The sequence below is a fragment of the Argopecten irradians genome, chromosome 3 (assembly GCF_041381155.1).
Source record: "Argopecten irradians isolate NY chromosome 3, Ai_NY, whole genome shotgun sequence".
NCBI lineage: Eukaryota > Metazoa > Mollusca > Bivalvia > Pectinida > Pectinidae > Argopecten > Argopecten irradians.
In genome coordinates, this window is record NC_091136.1 from 64,215,936 (window position 1) to 64,239,189 (window position 23,254).

At 37.0% G+C, this 23,254-nt stretch overlaps 1 pseudogene; it reads right to left on the bottom strand.

Annotated features, from left to right (window-relative positions):
• The window catches only part of LOC138319786 (poly [ADP-ribose] polymerase tankyrase-like), a 112,898-nt pseudogene that overhangs the window by 11,841 nt on the left and 77,803 nt on the right, over nt 1-23,254 (bottom strand).

Below are 23,254 nucleotides of genomic sequence, written 5' to 3' on the forward strand. Positions count from 1 at the left end.
TTTCATAAATGAAGAGGAAAACAACTGCTTACCTTTATTAACACTGCTGCCGTGTCTAATTAGAGAGACTTTTTTCGATCCCATACGAGAGAGTGAAGGGAACTGTTCTGGTGCCTCATCTTCTCCATCCTCGTCCCAATCCACGATGTCTGTATCATTGTCATCATTATCATCATCTTGATCATTCATATCATCACCCGAATCCCCTGAATAACCTTCATCAAGGGTCAAAATGTAAGATTATTTATGACAGTTTTCTGTGTCCATTTCATAAGGGCAAGAGCTATAGAGAAATAACTCGTTACCATAAATTGGGATATTTTGGCATTTTGAAAAATTTGGCGTTTTTGTGACAAAACAGGGTGGATAAATTTTGGTTCATTTAAATTTGGTGATTCATATGCTATGCAAAATTTTTGCAAATTACTTGATCAAAAGAAAAAAAATCTGAAGATTATCTTTGTCTATTATCCCACAACAATGAAACACTGACGCGATTAGTTTTGAAGCCTTATTGATACAAAGTCAACATTTTAAAATATTTGTCCTCAATAGAAGTGATTATTAGTCACACATCTAATTATATACTTGTTTGCATAAAAGAGAGACACTCACACAGTTTACGTTTTTTTCTGGTTGACAGCACATACCTCAAATGTATCTTCATGTAACATAATGGAGTAATTTACCCATGAGTATGTGTTCACATACCTAATAAATGGCATGTAGATGTATTGATTGTTATAATCATATACAAACAAATAAATACATAGCCATATTTTGGTGTTTTAAATTTTGGCACTTTCATGCCAAACGCCAAATATGCCAAAATATGACCACATCCAAAATATCACAATTTATGGTATAACACAAATGGCAGTTTTTATAGTATGGAATTTAACTGAAGATTCAAGTTCAAAGTTTCAGTGACAAGAGCCCAAAGATAATGAAGTGGAGGATGGACTGGCACAAAATCATGGCCCCTCACAATATCGTCGAGTATTACATAAAACCAATCTCACCTCCATCATCCGACGCCTCCTCATCCTCCTCTTTGTCTTCATTATCCTCATCTTCATTTTCTTCATTCTCTGAGTCCCTATCCTCCGGCCCACTGTTGGAGTTCTCCGAGCTCACAGAGATGAAGGCTTTGATTTGAAACACCTGCCGAGAGGCTTTACGTGTCAGGGCAGGCTTCTTGACACCATCGCCGTGCTCATCAAAGGAGTAGTTGAGTAATAATTTCACCATGGAGAGATCATTCTGAAAATTAAAATTTTGATTTTTATATCACATGATTGGTTTCCTTTGTTTAGTTTTACATCCTAAACCACCGACCAGTGGTCAGTACCTGATAACTGCCCAACATGGGATTTGACCTCGAGACCCAGAGGTGGAAGGCTTGTGGTAATATGTCTGGACATCTTAACCACTTGGCCACCCCGGTCCTATTATTCCAAAATGAAGAATAGTCAAAGACAATAATCTAGTTATTAAGAAACTTCATAAAAAGAATATAGTTCAAATCTGTTTCTATTTCAAATTCAAAGAAGTAGAAGGTATGACCAGAACCAGAGATTACAAATACATGTAACTATAACAAGAGGCCCATGGGCCTTAACGGTAACCTGAGTTCGGATACAGAATGAAACAAAGACATATAAACACTATATATTGGCCCATCAGGCCCTTGATATCAGTCAGTGATTTTATAAATTTGACTTTTTTTTATCTATGAAGATTATTTGGTTCCATCAAACCTGTATATTAAGAAGAAGATTTTTTTTAATTTTAGCCATTTTGACCCCCTTTGGCCCCACGACTCTGGCCCCTGGGGGTCGGCCAGGACCAATATGGATATGATGTTAAAATGCTATCTCAGGCTAATAATTCTAACTCATTTTGACTAATTTTCTATGAAAACTAAGCAAATAATGATAATAGATGTGTTTTTCCTATATAAACTATTGTAAATTTGACCCCTTCTCCAGGTGAAAATCTGAGATCCCAGGGCCATGAAATTCACAATTTTTGTAAAAGGCCTTAAGACCTTCCAATCTATGAAGAGTATCTGGTTCCATCACATCTGTGAATTCAAAAGATGTTAGAAATTTTAGCCATTTTGACCCCTTTTGGTTCCGCCCCTCTTGCCCCTGGGGGTCAGCCAGGACCAATATGGACATGAAATCAAAATGCATTTCAGACTAATAATTCTAACCCAGTTTGACTTATTTCCTATGAAAAATAAGCAACTAATGTTCATAAATGTGTTTTTCGTATATATCAAATATAGTTAACTTCACCCCCTCCCAAGGGGGAAACAAGAGACCACAGGGTCATATAATTCACAATTTTTGTAAAGGACCTGAAGACCTTTCCATCTGTTAAGAGTATTTGATTCTATCAGTTCAGAATTTCAGAAGTAGAGTTTTTGAAGTTGAAGTTTTAGCCTATTTGACCCCTTTTGGCCCCATCCCTAAGGTCCCTGGGGGTCAGTCATGGAAAATTTGTTGATAGGATTCAATGGCCATCTCATAGGGATAATTCTGACAACATTTGACTAATTTTCTATTATAAATGACCAAATAATGCTAAAAAATGTATTTTCTTTATATAAACTGTAGTAAAGTTAACCCCCTCCCCATGGGGAAACCTGAGACCCTAGGGTCATATAATTCACAATTTTTGTAGAGGACCTTGAGACCTTTCTAAGTGTGAAGAGTATTTGATTCTACCACATCTGTGAGTGGAGAAGAAGATTTTTGAAATTTCAGTCAATTTTAACCCTTTTGGCCCCTCCCACAGCCGCCAAGGGGGCGGGGGTGGGGTCATGTAATTTTGATTGGCCTTATGCCTTAGAAGGTTTGTGCAAAATTTCAATGAAATTAGTTCAGCGGTTTTGGAGAAGAAGTTGAAAATGTAAATTGTTTACGGACACACGATGTGTGATTGGAATCAAAGTGCCAAGGCCACTCATAGATGCTGTGATTGAAGGATCCAAACCAAATAATAAAGAAATTGGTTTTTCATTTAAATATTGAATTTAGTATACTTTAAGTGTGCAGTGTTGAATTTCGGAGTTTAACAAAATATATTTACAGTATACCATATTTATTTTATGATATTTAAAGTTTTTCAAGATTAATAAGTTGAATAACTCATTTTCCTGAAATAACTGTAATAAATTTTATATCTAAATTATTTCTGAAATAACAATTTTGACACCAATGAAACCGTTCAGAATCTGAGTATCATTTTTTATAATTCTTTTTTTAATTACTAAATTATCAATTTCATCAATGTCTCTTCAAAGACAAACAAGAGCTGTTGGAGAACAGCGAAGCTCGCCTATTCAGAAGAAGTTGATGTTCAAGTATTTACTATTTAAACATGGAAATATGACAAATTAACAGACTCAAAAAAACCTAAAGGGCCCCAAATTGGTTGTATTATCACGTTCAGCATCCATACACATTAGGAAAATAAAAACATAAACCTTTATGATGACTTAAGCTTAAACAATAGACAAAATAGAAACTTGCTCAAAAACTTTAACATGGAAATATGACAAATTAACAGACTCAAAAAAAAACTTAAAAGGCCCCAAATTGGTTGTATTATCACGTTCAGCATCCATACACATTAGGAAAATAAAATCATAAACATTTATGATGACTTAAGCTTAAACAATTGACGAAACAGAAATTTGCTCAAAAACTTTAACGTGAAATGGGACGCCAACGCTGACGCCGACGCCGGGGTGACAACATTAGCTCCCCCTATTCTTCGAATAGGCGAGCTAAAAATAATAATTAAACATATCCGTATCATAATATCCACTTAACATTAAAGAATATTTTCGGAAAAATATAACATTAGAAATATTACCATTTCTGGAGATGTTTTGGTTTCCTTTTTAGAAAACTTACATGGGTTGCTTTGACGACTTTCGACTAATAAATCATGGCCAGATACTTTTGCCGAATAAAAGGTACATTATTTCATTACGTATATCACTCGGATTTCTTTTAAATTCACAAGATCGCTAGCCGTTAACATCAAGAAAACTTCATGTAATGTACCGGATTTTAGCAAGTCTTCGTAAGCCTAACAGTAACTGGTTGGCGAGATATTATCGTGCAGAACATTATACCGTGAGTTGTGCTTTGTCAACTTTTGACTCATGATGAAACATGGCCATATACTTTTGCCAAGTAAAAGGTACATTATTTGGTTACTTATAACACTCAAATTTCTTTTAAATTCATAAGAACGCTAACATAAAAAAAAATTCATACAATACATCGGACTTTAGCAAGTCTTCATAAGGCAACCGTACATTACATGACAATATAAGTTTATTTGTCACTTAAAAATGCTCGTACATATATAGATCTATATCATCATTATATTTTGTAAGTTTATGTTGATTAATTTTGTACCTTTCCCCTTTCAATATAACGCAGTTGTTGATAAACAAAAGACACAACTCCCGGTGACAGACACATACTCAAAACTATTAACTTTTACTGCACAATAATACAGTGTATCATCGGATATAGTTCGTCAATGCAACCAACACAAAAAACTTTATAAGCGTTAAAAGAACTTTCTTTTGTAGTAACCTTCCAAACATTTAAATTTGATTACAGTAATCGATCAGTAGCATGAATTATGTAAAATTTCAATAAACATACACAATCCATAATCCACCGAAAGTCTGCCGCGGAGGAAGACAGCGAAGAAGGTGTTGTTCATGATTTTCGGGAGACTACTATCTCGGAGTAATACAAATATCATAGAGTCCCAACGGAACACTTAAAATTCTCCATCCATGGTGTATATGTATGTACAAATTCAATGACTGTGGTTTTGAATATTGGGGTTTTATTTTTCATACCATCAAGTATTTCACAGCATCAAAAAGTCACGTGAGACTTCGTCTCAGGTGACCTTAAAACCATTATTAATGAAAAACATGGTTTTTAATGAAACACCTAAATGATAAAAACACACTTTGTACACTGACAGTTTCAAAAACAATGTTCTACACAAGTAATTGAAGTGTTACATCTTGAAAGTAGATTTCACACTTTCAACTCTAGTCTTTATGACTATCACCTAGTATATTCAGCATTGCTTACCAGTTTTGCAGCATGCATAAGGGGTGTAACACCGTTACTGTCAGGAAAGTTAGGCGATGCACCATTTTCAAGAAGAAATTTCACAATTCCAAATTCAGCAAAGTGAATAGAAAAGATAACTGGTGAAAGTCTTCTTTCACTGGCTGTAGTGAAATAGTCTGGAACTACTTCCTGGACAACATCAAATGTAGGCATATCGGATAGTGGATAGTCATACAGGAAGTTGAAGTTTCCACCTTTGGATAAAAACATCTTCAGCCATTTTCTGAAATGAAATGACAGAGGGAAAAAGTTATGTAGCATTGGCCATAACAAAGTTGTCTTAGTATGTAACTGCTCCTATTGAAGTATGGACTTAAACATACCATGAGTATGTTATATTATAAAAGCATTATAAGCTAGAATTGGTATCAATAATAATTATTCATAATTATACCCAATTAGAAATAGAGTGTAACATATAGTGGGGTTAGCAATGTTCTACATAAGTAATGTTTTGTTTCAGCGATATCATTATTCACAAGTTTACACTTACGCGCTTTCTTCAGTCAAGCTGGAAACATCATGCTGGTTCCAGAAGAAAGCTCCCAATACCGATCGCCCAAATTTGTCTTTCTTGCTCAGATCTAATGCTTTGTCTTGTTCTGCAAATAATTTATATAAACATGCTAAATTGGGGTTTCTATTCTTCATAAAATAAGCAGCCAAGTATACAAAAGAAGATAACAATTCTTGAAACAGAGAAGAAAGTGAATTATAATTCATTGTTGTACTAACTCAATACACTTTAAAATCATGTTAATTTGCATACTTAAAATATCTCATGTGTACGTTTGTGTCCAGATGATAAACAAAAGAGACCCAGGAGCCTTAATGGCCACCTTAGTTTGAAAGACAAAAAGATATTAATGTCCTAACTAACACTCCCTTGCTGGTTGTCAATTCCTACACATAAATAAATTCAGAACTTTAGAAAAAGTTGAAAATAGGTGTTGTTGAGAAACAAGAGGCCCAAGGGCCTTAACGGTCATCTGACTTCCTTAGCAAAAGTCATATAGGAAAAATAATTAGATATGCCATGGTGTCATAATAGCCATCTTCGATTTGGGATTAACCAGAGATGTAACAACACTTTGTCAAGATCATATCAGGATCATTTCATGCAGGTTTCAGCCAAAGTTCCAAATGTGTGTGGCGGCCATCTTGGATTTTGGATGGACCCGAAAAATAACAACACTTTGTCGGGACCATGTCAGGATCATTTCATGAGAGTTTCAACTATGTCGCACTGGTAGAACTTGAGAAGTTCAAAACGTGTTTTCAAGATGGCGGCTATGGCCGGATGGACCCGAAAAATGACAACACTTGGTCGGGACCATGTCAGGATCATTTCATGCAAGTTTTAGTCAAATTGCACTAGTAGAACTTGAGAAGTTCAAAATGTGTTTTCAAGATGGCCACCAAAGCAGCCATCTTGGATTTTGAATGGACCCGAAAAATATTAACACTTTGTTGGGACAATGTAAGGATCATTTCATGCAAGTTTCAGCTAAATCGCACCATTACAACTAGAGAAGAAGTTTAAAAAGAGTTTTCAAGATGGCGGCTCTGGCGGCCATCTTGGATTTCGGATCGACCCGAAAAATAACAACACTTTGTCAGGAACATGTCAGGATCATTTCATGCAAGTTTCAGCTAAATTGCACCGGTAGAACTTGAGAAAAAGTTCAAATTGTGAAGAAGTTCATACACGGCGGATGACGACTGACGAAACATGACGACTACAGTTTATCCTGACCCTTTGGGTCACATGACCTAGAAAATGGTATTCGTGACAGTCGACAGTGACTGAAGACGAAATTACTGACACATGTAACAAGAGGCCCAGAGGGCCTGTATCACTCACCTGGTTATTGTTATGCCAAGTAACGTTCTGAATACAGGATCATTGTTTCTTTTCTGAAGAAATTTTAAGATTTAGCTCTAATTTCCAATTTCTAATTTCTGCTCCAGGGGGTCAGAGCCAAAATTTATACAAATTCTGTTATCCTTCCACAGAGAATATTCCTGGCCAAATTTGGTTACAATCTAAAGCATACAGAACTTTTATGAAGTCCAGTATAGTAGCAGTTTAAAGGTTGTTTCTGGCCAAATTTGGTTATATTCCATGCAGAGCTCTATGACAAGTAGCGATTTAAAGGATTTACCCTATTATCCCTAATCGGCCCCGCCCCTCCTGCCCCCGGGGGTCAGAGCCAAAATTTATACAAACTTTATTACCCTTCCCTCAAGGATGTTTCTGGCCAAATGTTTACATTCCATGCAGAGCTCTATGACTAGTAGAGATTTAAAAGATTTACCCTATTTTCCCTATTGGGCCCTGGACCCTACTGCCCTCAGGGGGTCAGAGCCAAAATTTATACAAACTCTGTTCCCCTTCCCCAAGGATGTTTCAGGCCAAATTTGGTTACATTCCATGCAGAAACCTATGACTATTAACTTAAAGGAAATGTTGACAGACAGATGGACAGACAGACTACGGACGACAGACACCTCACCATGACAGAGGGATCTTGGTGCCCACCAAAGAATGATCTATGTCTGGCAATGGAAAGATGAATCTTTTCTCTACTTTTTAAACTTTTTCACATACTACACATAAAATTTGAGACAGATCGCTTCAGTACCTTTTGAGAAATAGCAGTTACAAACTTCAACTATCAAAATCCAAAATGGCTCCTTGGTGGCCATCTTGTCGATCAATCGACCCCAAATCTCAATCTGCACAACTAGGGCCCTAGGGGAACCTACATGTGAAATTTGAAAATGATCCATTCAATACTTTCTGAAAAATAGCGATATCAAACTTTTAACTATCAAAATCCAAGATGGCTCCTTGGCGGCCATCTTGTCGATCAATCGGTCCCAAATCATACTATGCACAACTAGGGCCCTAGGGGAACCTACCTGTGAAATTTGAGAAAGACCCATTCAATACTTTGAGAAATAGAGATAACAAACTTTGAATATCAAAATCCAAGATGGCTGCCTGGCGGCCATCTTGTGCAATATGCACAACTAGGTCCCTAGGGGAACCTACCTGTGAAATTTGAGAAAGATCCATTCAATACTTTGAGAAATAGAGATAACAAACTTTAACTATCAAAATCCAAGATGGCTGCCTGGCGGCCATCTTGTTGACCGATCGGTCCCAAAATGCAATATGCACAACTAGGTCCCTAGGGGAACTTTCATATTAAATTTTAGAAAGATCCCTTCAGCACTTTCTGAGAAATAGCGATAACAAACCTTAACCCTTAGGCTGCTGCAATGGTTTGTATAGTAATGGCTCTCAGTGCTGCATTAATTTTGTAAAATCCAGGGAAATGATAACTTAATTATAAATGATTATATCTTGAAAACTATTTGCATTATGTGAATAAAAGTTATATGAAAATTGTTTGTTTTTGCCTGTAGTTTATATTGATGTTGTTTATTCCGCAAATATACATCTTGTCAAGCATACAGGTAACAATACAGGTGACTAAAGCAGTAAAGGTAAAAATATTAGGTTGTATCAAATAATAACAAGAAAACTCAATTAAAATTATGAAATAAAACCAATTTAATAGAGTAACCTTAGTATTAAGAAGCATATGACTTCATTTGGTTATTAAGTCTTTGAAAAAATCCAGGTAAAAACTTCTAAAACTAATTAATATTCACAAACAAAATCTTGATAATTGTTCATGAAGGAAAGAAGCTAGTTTCCTGTTTAATTTCTGGTCTATCATCACATAGTGTATGCATTTGCATTATGCACCACATATTATCTCTATCTTAGACCAAGTTACCCTTAAAAGTATTGTTATAGCTCAGGTGAGTCCAGGTAAGTCATTTTCAGTCAGGTGAAAGTTAATTAGACAATATAACTAGAAAACGATCCTAAACAATTTCTGAAAAATTGTTTTTCAAATGCATCATGACTTGACCAACAGTGGTGTAAATCACTTAATCTGGATAAAACCCATAGCCGTTATCAACGTAAAAGAAACACCTGCATCTCATAAAACATAATCCCAGTGTCATTTTTCGTTCATGTTTTCTTTCAACATGCCGGTCATTGACGGTAAACTTCGTGTAGATAATATAAACAAATTTGTGTGAACAACTATATTTTCTATATTGTAATCATCCAAAAATGCTTTTAAAAGCAACTAGCTTACATTTATTCATGTTATGCATTAATTTCAACTCGCCTGTGAAAGTCAATCTTGTCGTCTGTCAACACGGCAGCCGGCCGCGTGGGGGGGCTGCCTCATGTTCTGTGTTGGCATCGGGCACACACTTATTTATAGGAGAAATTAAAATAATTTTGGCTTCTATTGGATCCCAATCTAAAGTATCTGACCCTTCAAATTTACTTTCAACTTCTGACACATCGCTAGCAAAGAACTGTTGTACACGTTCTTCATAACTTCGATCTATCGGAGCGGTCATTTTGACGAGTCAGTATACCATTCGAATTCCTCAACACCTGTGGTTATTTTGAGGGTATAATCCCGAAAATATCGAATGTAATTACACTAGAACCAATCGGAAGCATTCTACTTTCGTTTTCAGTCATAATTTTAGCAACTGGAGGGAGATTTGACGATCGGATCGCTGGTTGAAAACTCGGAGTCAAAAACCGTCTTTTTACGCGTGTAGCACTGAGGGCCATTTAAACCAATGCGTATATAGTCGCGTGTAGCAGTCTAAGGGTTAACTATCAAAATCCAAGAAGGACGCCTGGTGGCCATCTTGTTTTTCCGAACAGCCTAAAAATCTATATGGCACAACTAGGGACCAATGGAATCCTCCATGTATATTTTGAACAAAATCCCTTGAATAGTTTTCAAGAAATAGCGATAACAAACTTCAACTACCCAAATCCAAGATGGCTGCCTTCTGATCAGCCTCAAAATCTGTATGGCACAACTAGGGACCAAAGGTACCCTCCATGTGAAGTTTGAACAAAATCCCTTCAGTAGTTCACAAGAAATATCGATAACAAACTTCAACTGCCAAAATCAAAGATGGCTGCCTGGCGGCCATCTTCTTTTTCCGATCAGCCTCAAAATCTGTATGGCACAACTAGGGACCAAGGGTACCCTCCATGTGAAGTTTGAACAAAATCCCTTCAGTAGTTCTCAAGAAATATCGATAACAAACTTCAACTGCCAAAATCAAAGATGGCTGCCTTGCCGCCATCTTGTTTTTCCTATCAGCCACAAATCCTGTATGGCACAACTATGGACCAAGGAGACCCGCCATGTGAAGTTTGATCAAAATCCCTGCAGTAGTTTTTAAGAAATAGTAATAACAAACATTGTTTACGGCCCGACGCCGGACCACGGACCACGGACGCGGGGCAATTTGAATAGCCTACCATCTGATGATGGTGGGCTAAAAATATCACAATCATACATACCTATAAGAAACTCTCCAAGGCTGAAGGCTTGGTGTTTCAAACATGCATAATGGAGAGGTGTACAGCCGTAATCATCCGTGGCAGAGACAGAAACACCCTTCTCTATTAGCATTCTGGCTACCTGAAAGAAAATAAGTATACATGTATACAAAATCAAGTTGTTAATTCATACTGCAATGAAATGTTATCTTAGATTTTAAGATCGTAATTAAACATTAACAAGTTTTTGTACAGAGTGGAATCAGAGATCCTTCTCAGTGACATACTAAACAAGTTTCAGAGAATCTATACCACAGAATATAATTAAAATAGGAATTTACAGCTATACTTCTCTTTACCCTTGGAATCAATATCAAATCATACTAATTATGAATCCTATATTTACATTTTTGAAACTCTTTTCAGAGCAGTGATTGATAACCTACATAAAATATAAATAGAGTAAACGTCCTTCAGAGAGACCATTGTAAAACTTTGAATAATCCAAGTTTAGTTTACTTGAGAATAATTAAGTGTAAGGTTCAGTGGGGCCCATCAAAATACCTTGAATCAAATAGGGAGTTAAACGAGTACAAATTAATGATGCTCAACTGTATATAAAGTTAAGGAAAAATGAATATTGTTACAGTACCTTTAGTTGTAGATCTACTTGTGATCTAGGCTCTGTATGCAACGCTAGAACATGTAGGAGATTTTGGTGACTAGCATTCAAGATCTGTACACTGTTCATATTGGTGATCCTCTTCAACAGTCGCAAGGCTACATGGTATCTGTTCACACGCAAAGCAGCCTGGGAAAAAAGGATTACAATCGATAACATGACCATTGAACATCAATATCATGGTTGTCAGACAGATTAGAAGTCATTATTAGCTAACAACCAATATCAATACAAGAGGCCCATGGGCCTTAACGGTCATCTGACTATTGGCACAATACAACACCTCAAAGAATATAGTAGTGGCAAACAATTAAGGTAATAAAAAAGAACTCTTTTAATAAAAAAAAATTCAGGTTCTGATATGTTTGATGCATTAGACCATGAATGAAGGTCCCTTGATCCCACCTTTCTACAAATCCAATATCCAGGCTTCTTAGTTATTTACAAGAAGTCGTTTAAAAAGGAGGTGTTGCATGGCCGCCCACGATCGATTTTTAATTTTTTGGTGCGAATACATCAATCGGCACATAATACGTATCTGAACAGTACTTATTCCATGAATAGATTAATCATGCGACTACAGCGCCACCTTTTGTAAGTTTTACGTCCGATTCCTACTTGTGTGCCTTTAATATGTCATATTTAGGCATACAAAACCCAAAGATAAATTATTTTGGTGTAATAACATAGCATTTCGTATTATCTTTTTAACAATATACAATACTTCATCAGATCTGTTGGGGTTTTCTTGCAATTTCCAGTTTTGCTTTTAATTTTTCATGAAAATAGAGTAATTTCATTTCATTAGTTTTTAATTAATTCCTTAGATAACAATGACAAACCCCGAGTACCCTAAAATTTTAGCAATCAAAAATATCTTCATATATTATTTATTGACTCATGAAAATATTGTGCCAATAAATCACTGGATATGCCGACTTTTTGGCACTTTTGTACGTCTACCCCCTTTATTTCTTACCCAATATCAAAGTACTGAGAGTACTGAGAGTTAAAAATGTTAACCGAAAGCTGTCCTTCTCTCGACTCTATCATGTATCAAAAGCCGCTTTAGCGACGTCATAGTTGAGTAAAATGTATCCCATGTAAGTTGGTGTACCAAAGTTCGGTCAAACTGACATGTTTATTGACATTTGACCTACATCTAAATAAAACCTTGTTTTGCCCATATATCACAAAATGTTAATTTTAGGGTCATATATGGAACTATACAATATGTTAGATGTTATACCAGCAAAATAAGGTCAATATGACTTATATTTCCTACACCATTCGTCAGAAGTTTTTCCTATTTCTGTCTTCATGGGTTTATTAACTTATTACTAAGCAAATTCCGTTTAGCAAAACGTATATCGATGTAACTTATATGTTGACCTTAGATATTTCTCAAAAGGATATACTGTTGTTTTGATGTCTATAACATGTCATGGATAACTAGGATTTCATTCGTGAGTCAAACAGCCCATGTCTGACTATTATTCACTCAATAAAACATGGTCAAACTATATACAGTAATGAAAAAAGAATCCAGTGGACTGAAATTGTTCAACTTTTTTGGAGCACCAAATAATATATTGCACGCTAGGAACTCTTCAATTGACGTTTTTGGTGTCTGATATAGTTAAAAAATGTTACCATGAGAGTAGGTCAAGTAAACAAATCATGCGGAATTTTACAGACCCACTATTTGAGTTCTTGAGGCCTTTCACATATTGAAAAGCTGTTTGAAGATTTTCATACATTTGACCTGTTTGAAGCCCTTTATTCCAGCATACTGCAAGGCGTCTTAGAGAATACGTTAGGTCTAACATCATGTTTCAACGCCTTTCAGTTATTGAGAAGAAGTTGTTTGAATGAAAAAAGTGTATGACAACGGCGCACGAAGTACGATCACTTTAGGTCACCCTGACCTATCGGTCAAGATGATTTAGGAACATTTGCCCTTCACCCAAACATGTTACATGTACAATATCAGGTCTCTAGTCCTCTTAGTTATTCACAAGAAGTCGTTTAAAGATTTTAGTCTATTTGACTCATGTGACCATGAAGGTAGTCCAAGGTCATTTATTTGAACAAACTTGGTAGTCGTTTAAAGCCCCATTATGTTTTGGGGTGAAAAAATATCGTCATAAAGTACCAAACTTTGCTGAATAGTAAAGCATATATCCTTATGAAAATATCTGCTAATAAAAAATGCCCAACATTTCCATGTTTTTAAAAAACAAGAGGCCCAGAGGGCCTGTATCGCTCACCTGGTTTGTAATGCCAAGTAATGTTCTGAATACAGGTTCATTGTTTCTTTTCTGAAGGAATTATAATATTATCCTCTAAATCCCCTATTGGGCCCCACCCCTCCTGCCCCCAGGGGGTCAGAGCCAAAATTTATACAAGTTCTGTTCCCCTTCCCCCAAGGATGTTTATGGCCAAGTTTGGTCACAAACCAAGCAAAACTCTAGGACAAGTAGCGATTTATAGGATTTACCTCTATTTCCCCTATTGGACCCCACCTGTTCTGCCCCCGGGGGCCAGAGCCAAAATTTATACAAGTTCTGTTCCCCTTCCAAAAAGGATGTTTGTGGCCAAATTTGGTTACATTCCATGCAGAACTCTATGACTAGTAGCGATTTAAAGGATTTACCTCTATTTCCACTATTGGGCCCGCCCCTCCTGCCCCCGGGGGACCAGAGCCAAAATTTATACAATTTCTGTTCCCCTTCCCCCAAGGATGTTTGTGGCCAATTTGGTTACATTCCATGCAGAACTCTATGACTAGTAGCGATTTAAAGAATTTATCTCTCGATTTCCCCTATTGGGCCCCGCCCCTCCTGCCCCCGGGGGATCAGAGCCAAAATTTATACAATTTCTGTTCCCCTTCCCCAAAGGATGTTTGTGGCCAAATTTGGTTACATTCCATTCAGAACTCTATGACTAGTAGCGATTTAAAGGATTTATCTCTATTTCCCCTATTGGGCCCCGCCCCTCTTGCCCCTGGGGGGTCAGAGCCAAAATTTATACAAGTTCTGTTCCCCTTCCCCCAAGGATGTTTGTGGCCAAATTTGGTTACATTCCATTCAGAACTCTATGACTAGTAGCGATTTAAAGGATTTACCTCTATTTCCCCTATTGGGCCCCGCCCCTCCTGCCCCCGGGGGACCAGAGCCAAAATTTATACAATTTCTGTTCCCCTTCCCCAAAGGATGTTTGTGGCCAAATTTGGTTACATTCCATTCAGAACTCTATGACTAGTAGCGATTTAAAGGATTTATCTCTATTTCCCCTATTGGGCCCCGCCCCTCTTGCCCCTGGGGGATTAGAGCCAAAATTTATACAAGTTCTGTTCCCATTCCCCCAAGGATGTTTGTGGCTAATTTTGGTTACAATCCATGCAGAACTCTAGGACAAGTAGCGTTTTAAAGGATTTACCTCTATTTCCCCTATTGGGCCCCGCCCCTCCTGCCCCCGGGGGGTCAGAGCCAAAATTCATACAAGTTCTGTTCCCCTTCCCCCAAGGATGTTTGTGGCCAAATTTGGTTACATTGCATTCAGAACTCTATGACTAGTAGCGATTTAAAGGATTTACCTCTATTTCCCCTATTGGGCCCGCCCCTCCTGCCCCCGGGGGACCAGAGCCAAAATTTATACAATTTCTGTTCCCCTTCCCCCAAGGATGTTTGTGGCCAAATTTGGTTACATTCCATTCAGAACTCTATGACTAGTAGCGATTTAAAGGATTTATCTCTATTTCCCCTATTGGGCCCCGCCCTCTTGCCCCTGGGGATCAGAGCCAAAATTTATACAAGTTCTGTTCCCCTTCCCCCAAGGATGTTTGTGGCTAATTTTGGTTACAATCCATGCAGAACTCTAGGACAAGTAGCGTTTTAAAGGATTTACCTCTATTTCCCCTATTGGGGCCCGCCCCTCCTGCCCCCGGGGGTCAGAGCCAAAATTTATACAAGTTCTGTTCCCCCTCCCCCAAGGATGTTTGTGGCCAAATTTGGTTACAATCCATGCAGAACTCTAGGACAAGTAGCGATTTAAAGGATTTACCTCTATTTCCCCTATTGGGCCCCGCCCCTCCTGCCCCCGGGGGGTCAGAGCCAAAATTTATACAAGTTCTGTTTCCCCCTCCCCCAAGGATGCTTGTGGCCAAATTTGGTTACAATCCATGCAGAACTCTATGACTAGTAGCGATTTAAAGGAAATGTTGACGGACAGACGGACGGACGACGACGGACGACGACGGACGACGGACGCCGCGCCATGACATAAGCTCACCGGCCCTTCGGGCCAGGTGAGCTAAAAAACAATAGAAAACCCCTCTTCGGAGAGGGGGAAATTCGTAGTTCCGCCCCAGAGCCAAAACAATCTAGTACGCATGCGTAGGCACAAAAAAGTGGAATTTCCCTAACAAACTTCAACATCGTGCATGGCGAACGCACTGAAGACTCGCCAAATACGTGTCAGCGAACACACATGGGTCCGTTCATCACCACTTGCACGTTCCTTCAAACAACGACAATTTAGCGGTCAAGTTGCATTGCTCGATCGCGATCGACTGCACGTTACGATCCCACGCATTCCACGCGTGGACCTACAAATACATGTTGTACATGCATGTATTTACATGTAGTTTCTATATAAAACTAGGCTAAAACTATTCAAAAAATGTTTGTTCTTGAATGGAAAGCAAGCAATTAACAAAATTATAATTGCAATGGTATTTGCTGATCTTATGTATTTTGTAATAAAGATTTATAGATGCCTATAGGGTCTAATCTAGCTTTGTTGAAATGCACATGAAAACCGAACACACGGACGTTTGTGTTACCTGATGAGGCCTCCCACGGGATGACTCGCCAAACTCGTAAACAAATGAAAGTAAACACAAACACGCCATGTCGTTACCTGCTATATAGATATACATACATACATACGAAGTCTGGAAAACCTACATGTTCTACTCCATCGCAGACCGATCGCGAGCATGTACATGAAACTTAGACCAGTGTTTGAGACAACATGTAGGGTCAACGACGATATCGGCATTATCGGATATATCAATGACAAGTGATCATGATCATGAATTACTAACTGAGTACAATCCACATAGTAGCATAAGATCATTATTATGAACTTTGTAATTACTACATGCAAAAACATATATACATAATATATGTTTATGCTACATGTAAAGATACATGTATATGAACCACAGGTGTTTGGCTCTATAGACTTTTTTTTCTCTATATATGATATATACATGTACAAATGTATATGTAATACTGTGTCAATATATAAAGAGAGAAAAAATGTCTATAGAGCCAAACACCAGTGCATGAACCACATATGTAGGCCAATGTGATTCATTTTATCTCATAATTCATTGCATGCACGGGACAGGAAAAGGAATGCATGTACAAAATGTAGAATAGTTTGGTTTGATTGAATAGTACTAATTAAAAAATGGAGTATAAAAACAGTCCGTTAATGATTTCTATACAGTTCATCAAGTGAAGAAGATCTGATGGAAAAGTATACCAAAACAGCTAAAGAAAACCTGGATCAGTCCTTCATTAAAAGCAGAGAAAATGGGGAAAATATCCGTTTAAATAAGACTGGTAAAGTCCTAGCAGGCATCACGAACTTATTTTTTCTCACATATTTTATACAAATCGAACTTTTCCTATGAAAACAAATGGGCTGAATGCTAATAAACATAATTCACGTTCAGCGTAAAATGGAATGCACACTCGTGAAATTAGAGAAATTTCAGTTTCAATTTCCTTTTCCTTTTTACTACGTACATATAAGAATTACGTACCGACGGCAAATGATAGTCAACCAGGTAGTATCAAGGGTCAAGATAATATATGTTGTGTCTTTTTAATGATGAAACTCCAATAGTCTGACAATATTTATATCCCCTTAGTTCACTCTAATACTGACGTTTGTACTAATATAAATGCGAGTCTTTGATTAGTTTAATTCGCTCCGTGTACATAAAATTGTAGGCCTATATTTAAAAATGCCCATACGATAATTAGGACTCATGCACCTGGTAATCACTACTTGATGTATATAATGATCCTTTTCTAAATACACGAAACGTAATCGAAAAACATTTAATCAGCAGTTAATTATATAGAAATGAAATCTCGACAGGTATCGGTATATAGATACAACATACAGATTGATGTATCTCGACTAGCGTCGATTCCAGTGATCTTTCATCTATATGTACATGCATGTACTATCACATATTTCATAGACGAATATCGTTATAAAATACCCAAAGAATAAATAGAAAGCAGTTATAATACATGTATATAGTAAGCTATTAGTCCACCTCTTTACGTATGTTCTAAGTATTTAGATATACTGTGCTCTCCTTACTCTCAAATTATGAATAGATTAGTAGCATCATGGTATTTATTTATCTATATATAGTTTTGGATTAATACTGTATTTATCTCAAATTATTACACGAGAGGAAAGAAAATCAACCGATCATCACCAAAAATGACACGGCCACGTGTTTATATTTGTACGATAAAATACCCCATATGGTGCCCCATGTATGCATTTCACTATTTACATCCACTATTTTTCGATTAATACGTATTTTGTATTAAGCTTTATATAAACTATATGTAACCTTTGACAGGACACATTTATAATCTGTGGAATCTAATATGTATCATATACTAAACAATTATAGAACATTGTATTGCTCACCGTTTCCTCAAAACTGCCCTCTGTCTCGGCCATGCGTGTTTTGTTTACTATATCCGGGTATCGAACACATACGTATACACGAGGTATTTTTAACTATGCAAATCAACCCGTTCTATTTTAAGAATTCTTTACTAATTGATTATTGCGTAATTATCTTCATTGTAAAGAAACCAAATGAAGAACCTTTCATAAGGGATGTTAATGTATATTTTAGCAAAGTTTGGTGAAAGCATAATGGGACTTTAAGCTATCATTCTACAGTCCCAATATCAGATTCCTATGCCTCTTAGTTATTCACAATAGGTCGTTTATAGGTTTTAGCCTATTTGTCCCTTGTAACCTTAAATGAACTTGGTAGTCTTTCATACAGCATACTACAGGCCTTATATCAGGTATCTAGGTATCTTAGTTATTCACAAGAAATCGTTTAAAGATTTAGCCTTTTTGAATTCTGTGACCTTGAATGAAGGTCAAGGTAATTCATTTCCGCAAACTTGGTGGTCCATCATTCCAGCATTCTACATGCCTAATATCAGTTTCTTGGGACTTTCGGATATTGAGAAGAATTCGTTTCAATGAAAAAGTTTATACGAATGACGAAATGCGAACAGCGCATGACAATGGACAAAGCATAGTGACTATAGGTCATCCTGACCCTTCGGGTTGGATGACCTTATGACATTAAAATGAACTAACGATGAAAACGCGGTCCTGCAGGTAGGGCGTTAAAATTGTACCTACTGCCCCTTGTGCAAAATCGTAAAAGACGACTAAATTTAGGATCGTATCATAGCATCTCGTCTTCCTAACTTAAATTATTTATACTTCCTAACGTCTTCCTTGACACCGCCTCACGTTTGGCCTTCGGTTGAGAGCTCGCTCCTGTGAGGTAGGCTCTGGGTTCTGTCACCTGGCCGAGACACACGTTACACCCTGCTTAGCGCTCAGCATTAAGGGAGTAGGACGACTGGTTCGCCTGTTGTCAGTATACTGTGACTGGGTGGGAATGTGTTGCTTATACCCCTGTTCTAAAACTATTCTAGAATTATTCTAAAGGAATAATCAAAGTAAGTACTGAAAGTACTGAGAGCTTAAGGCAAGTGAAGAAATTTAATTTGCAGGTATTCAGACGAGTAGACATAAAAAACAAGTGTTAGCTTCCCAAAAAGCTAAGAAGGCTACCATACAGTATTGTTTATTAGGAAGCAATGATAGGAAAGCTTGACAAATTGTTCTTTTCACAGTTACCAAGGGTAGCTGCCATAGTTCTTATTCTCATTTTTGAATAATGAAAATTCAAATGCTTTCACATTCAATGTAAAAGATTATCAACTTCATGTTATTCATGAAAGGGCCACTAGGCTACCTTTCCGAAACAAAAAAAAATTAAAAATCTTTTTATAACAATTATAATATAATAAATTGAAGTTTTGTCGAGTGGCACAGAAATAGTCAACTAACCCATTGTAATTATGACGACGCCAGGAACATAATACAACCTGCGATATGAAACTTAACCTTTTATTTATTTCAATAAAGTTGTTCATAATGTGAAGAGGGCCTTTTCCTTAATATGCTAACAAGTTTTCCGTCAAATATACACTATACTGATATACATTTACATGTACTTGGACAGGTTGGTGAAATACATAGTATACAAGCATAATTTTTCGGTTAAAACTGTACTTTACTTTAGCGCATACAGTTCCATAAATATCCCCTAAGTAAAGCCTAACTTTGTTTCAGCATCTCCCATGTACGGAGAGTTTTTACAAGTAGGTCATGACCATCTAGCGTACAGTACCAGTTAGGCTATATCTAGATGCTTCACGCGCTCCCGACAATGTTTCTATTCAGTACGTGTAGCGACGCCTTATGTGATTTCTGAGAATAATGTCCAACAACCAGAAAAAAACATTCAGACTTCTCTGGGTTTATCTAATGATAATTTGTTTGCAATGATTTCCCCACTGGTATCCCTTACACACATGAAATCTTCAACAACAAGTAACCAATTTTTTGTTTGCCCTGCAGGTAGGGCGTTAGAATTGTACCTGCTGCCCTTATTGCATGATCGTAAAAGGCGACTAAATTTAGGATCTTATCTTTTCTATTCTTCCTAACTTACTTTATCTTTCCTAATGCCTCCATTGGCACCGCCTCACTTTTGGCCTTGAGATGATCGTTTGCCCCTGTGAGGAAGGCTCTGGGTTCTGTCCCCTGGTTGAGACAGACCAAAGTCTATAAAAGTTGTAGTTTCTGCTCCTGCTTAGCGTTCAGCATAAGGGGAGTGGGACGACCGGTTTGCCCGTTGTCAGTATAATGTGACCAGGTGGGGAGTGTTGTTTGGTGTCTTCAGTTGCATGCTTCAGTGATATAGCACTATAAAAAGGGCAACAGTTCCACTATACAAGAAGACACAACATGAATTTACTGCAGTCTCCCAAAACACGCACCTCGCACAACATTCACGCAACACACCGCATACATAGGAGGCCGTCCTTTCATGACCATAGCTGTTAATAGGACGTTAATTAATCAAACAAACAACACACGTAAATCATTTGGGAAAGAAACTCAAAGTGCAGTGATAGGGAAGGCCACGCGCCCTGCGCCATACGCGCATTTGTTGGATAAATGACGCATCAAAAAACATACTTAGACATTTTGATTGATCATCGGTAAGATATTATGGTTTTAGAGACGGACCCCAATTTCTAAACACGATGATGTAAGGTATTTTTTTATTGGTTCCCCACCCGCTGATTTGTCAAATGTATACAGAGGTTATATGACGCGTATTACAAACCAATAATGCATTGAAATATCGAGTTTTGTTTATCGTTTTTTTAGTAAATGTAACTATACATCGTGTTCTGCCTTCGAGTGTTAGCGATTTTCATCTAAATAAGCGACTTGTCACGTGACACTCAGCAATGGTATAAGCGGTCCGATGTAAACAAAGATGTCATAACGCAAAATCTGATACTGTTCAGGGAGTTCCCTGCGTTAGAACCTAGATGTAAACCTAGTATTTGGAGACAGAAACAGTAAAATTCGTAAGTGTTCATTTCATTTTGTTTCTACATTAAATAAATTGGTCTTTGGGTTGGTATATGAACTACATACCACTTATGTTTCTGATTTTGTATTTGACAAACAATGATGCATGAAGTGAACTAGGTAACATGTCTGTGTATTTCTGCTAACATACATATAATCAATGTTTTGTTTTACAACAAGAAAAAAAAAGTTTAATATTACTTCAAATTTTGAAGCAGTTTCTGGTTAAATTATCAGTGAACAAATTCATCTGCTAGCATTATTTACTTATTTGCTGAATCAACAGTACACTGACTAATGAGTGACTAATAAAACATTGATGATACATGCTGATGTTAATTTTTGTTTTCGCCTTTATGTCCCTAGAAAATGTTGTTTTGGCGCATTGTCTGATCAAATGTCCCATCGAAATTTTATTTCAAGGGGACATAGTTGCATAGTAACAAATCTCCTTCCCTATCACTGAAGGGAACTGTGTTTAATTATGTTTATTCAAAAATACTTGAATAAAACAACATAGCATAACATAACAAAACATTATTTTTATTTTACTCTTTAGTGATACATGTCCATCTGAACGTATGCATTTTGATATGTTTTTACATACTGTAAATCTGTTCAATTGCAAATTTACTTGAAACCTGCAGTCCGCTAATTATGTCATGTTCATCATTAGATGTTTTGCAACACTACGGTCAATTAGACAGAATTGTAACCCTAGATCTGACGACAAAGTTGTCTAGAGCTTTATATATCTGCCATTGCAGCTAGTTAATATATGCCCGGTATTATTTCACTGCTTCTTGATAATCTCAATTCTTCAACATTTTGAGTCTGCTGTGGATGACTAGCAAATATTGGGTCCTGGTATTTTAGATTTAATAAAATATGCAATAATTTCAATAAAAAGTTATAGAGTCCTCTAACATAAACTTAAAGAATTTTGTTAAGTTCAAGTCAGTTGTGGAGTCTTGTATACAAGTAATTTGAGTTAATATATTAGCATCATTTTTAATCTTTTTATTTTTAATTTTTATCAATATTTTAAGCTCATGTTTCCAGTTTTTAAATCAGAGATAATATTTGTCTTAATAAAATCTAGCCTTATAAGTGATTACACTTGTCTCTTAAACTTCATATATGCACATGTATATTATGTACAAATGTATTGTGTAAGCATGATTGTGTAACAGGAGAGGAGAAAATGTAGCGGCCAGACGGGGATTCGAACCCGGGACCCTCAGAACACTAGCCGAGTGCTCTACCGACTGAGCTACCTGGTCTCCGATGATCGACCCAGTCCAATCCCGCTACACTCCTCCCTCCTTTCTCGAAGTCTTCGCCCTCGAAGACATACGAGAATCTTCCAAATAACACCAACGTGGGTTATTTAGTTGGGCGCCAATTTTGTAACAGGAGAGGAGAAAATGTAGCGGCCAGACCGGGATTCAAATCCGGGACCCTCAGAACACTAGCGGAGTGCTCTACCGACTGAGCTACCTGGTCAACGATGATCGACCCAGTCCAATCCTGCTACAATTGTATCTCTATATTGATTAGCTACTGTTGTAGCAGAAAAGATATCACCTTTGACTGAAAGTCAGTCAGAAGGTGATATCTTTTCCTCTACAACAGTAGCTATATATTAATTAATTACATCAATATGCTAATTCATTGTCATGTATGTTACACACTATACAAAATCCTACATACCGTTATGTTTTGTGATGTGACACTCCATTACCACGGTATCCATATGGACAATTTGGCAAATTAAATCTGTTACACCTACTGAATTAAATGCATTAAATTGTATGTCATAAAATTAGAAAATAATGCTAGCAGTTCATTTTTGTCAACTTCGAATTCGAAAAGGAAACTGCTCCAAAATATAAAGTAATGTTCTTGTTCTTGTAATAAAATAAAACATCTATATCACATACGTTAGCAGAAATACACAGAGACACGTAAGTTCACTTCATGTGTAATTTATTTACTGTAGACAAGTATAAGCAAAACGAAATGAACAATTACGATTTTTGCTGTTTCTGTGTCCAAATACGAATGGAATGTTGTAGGCGTTGATTATTGCCACACGGGTCGTGTTGGGGAAGTACCCGGGTACCCATCAAAATACACGTAGGAAACATGTGTAGGCTT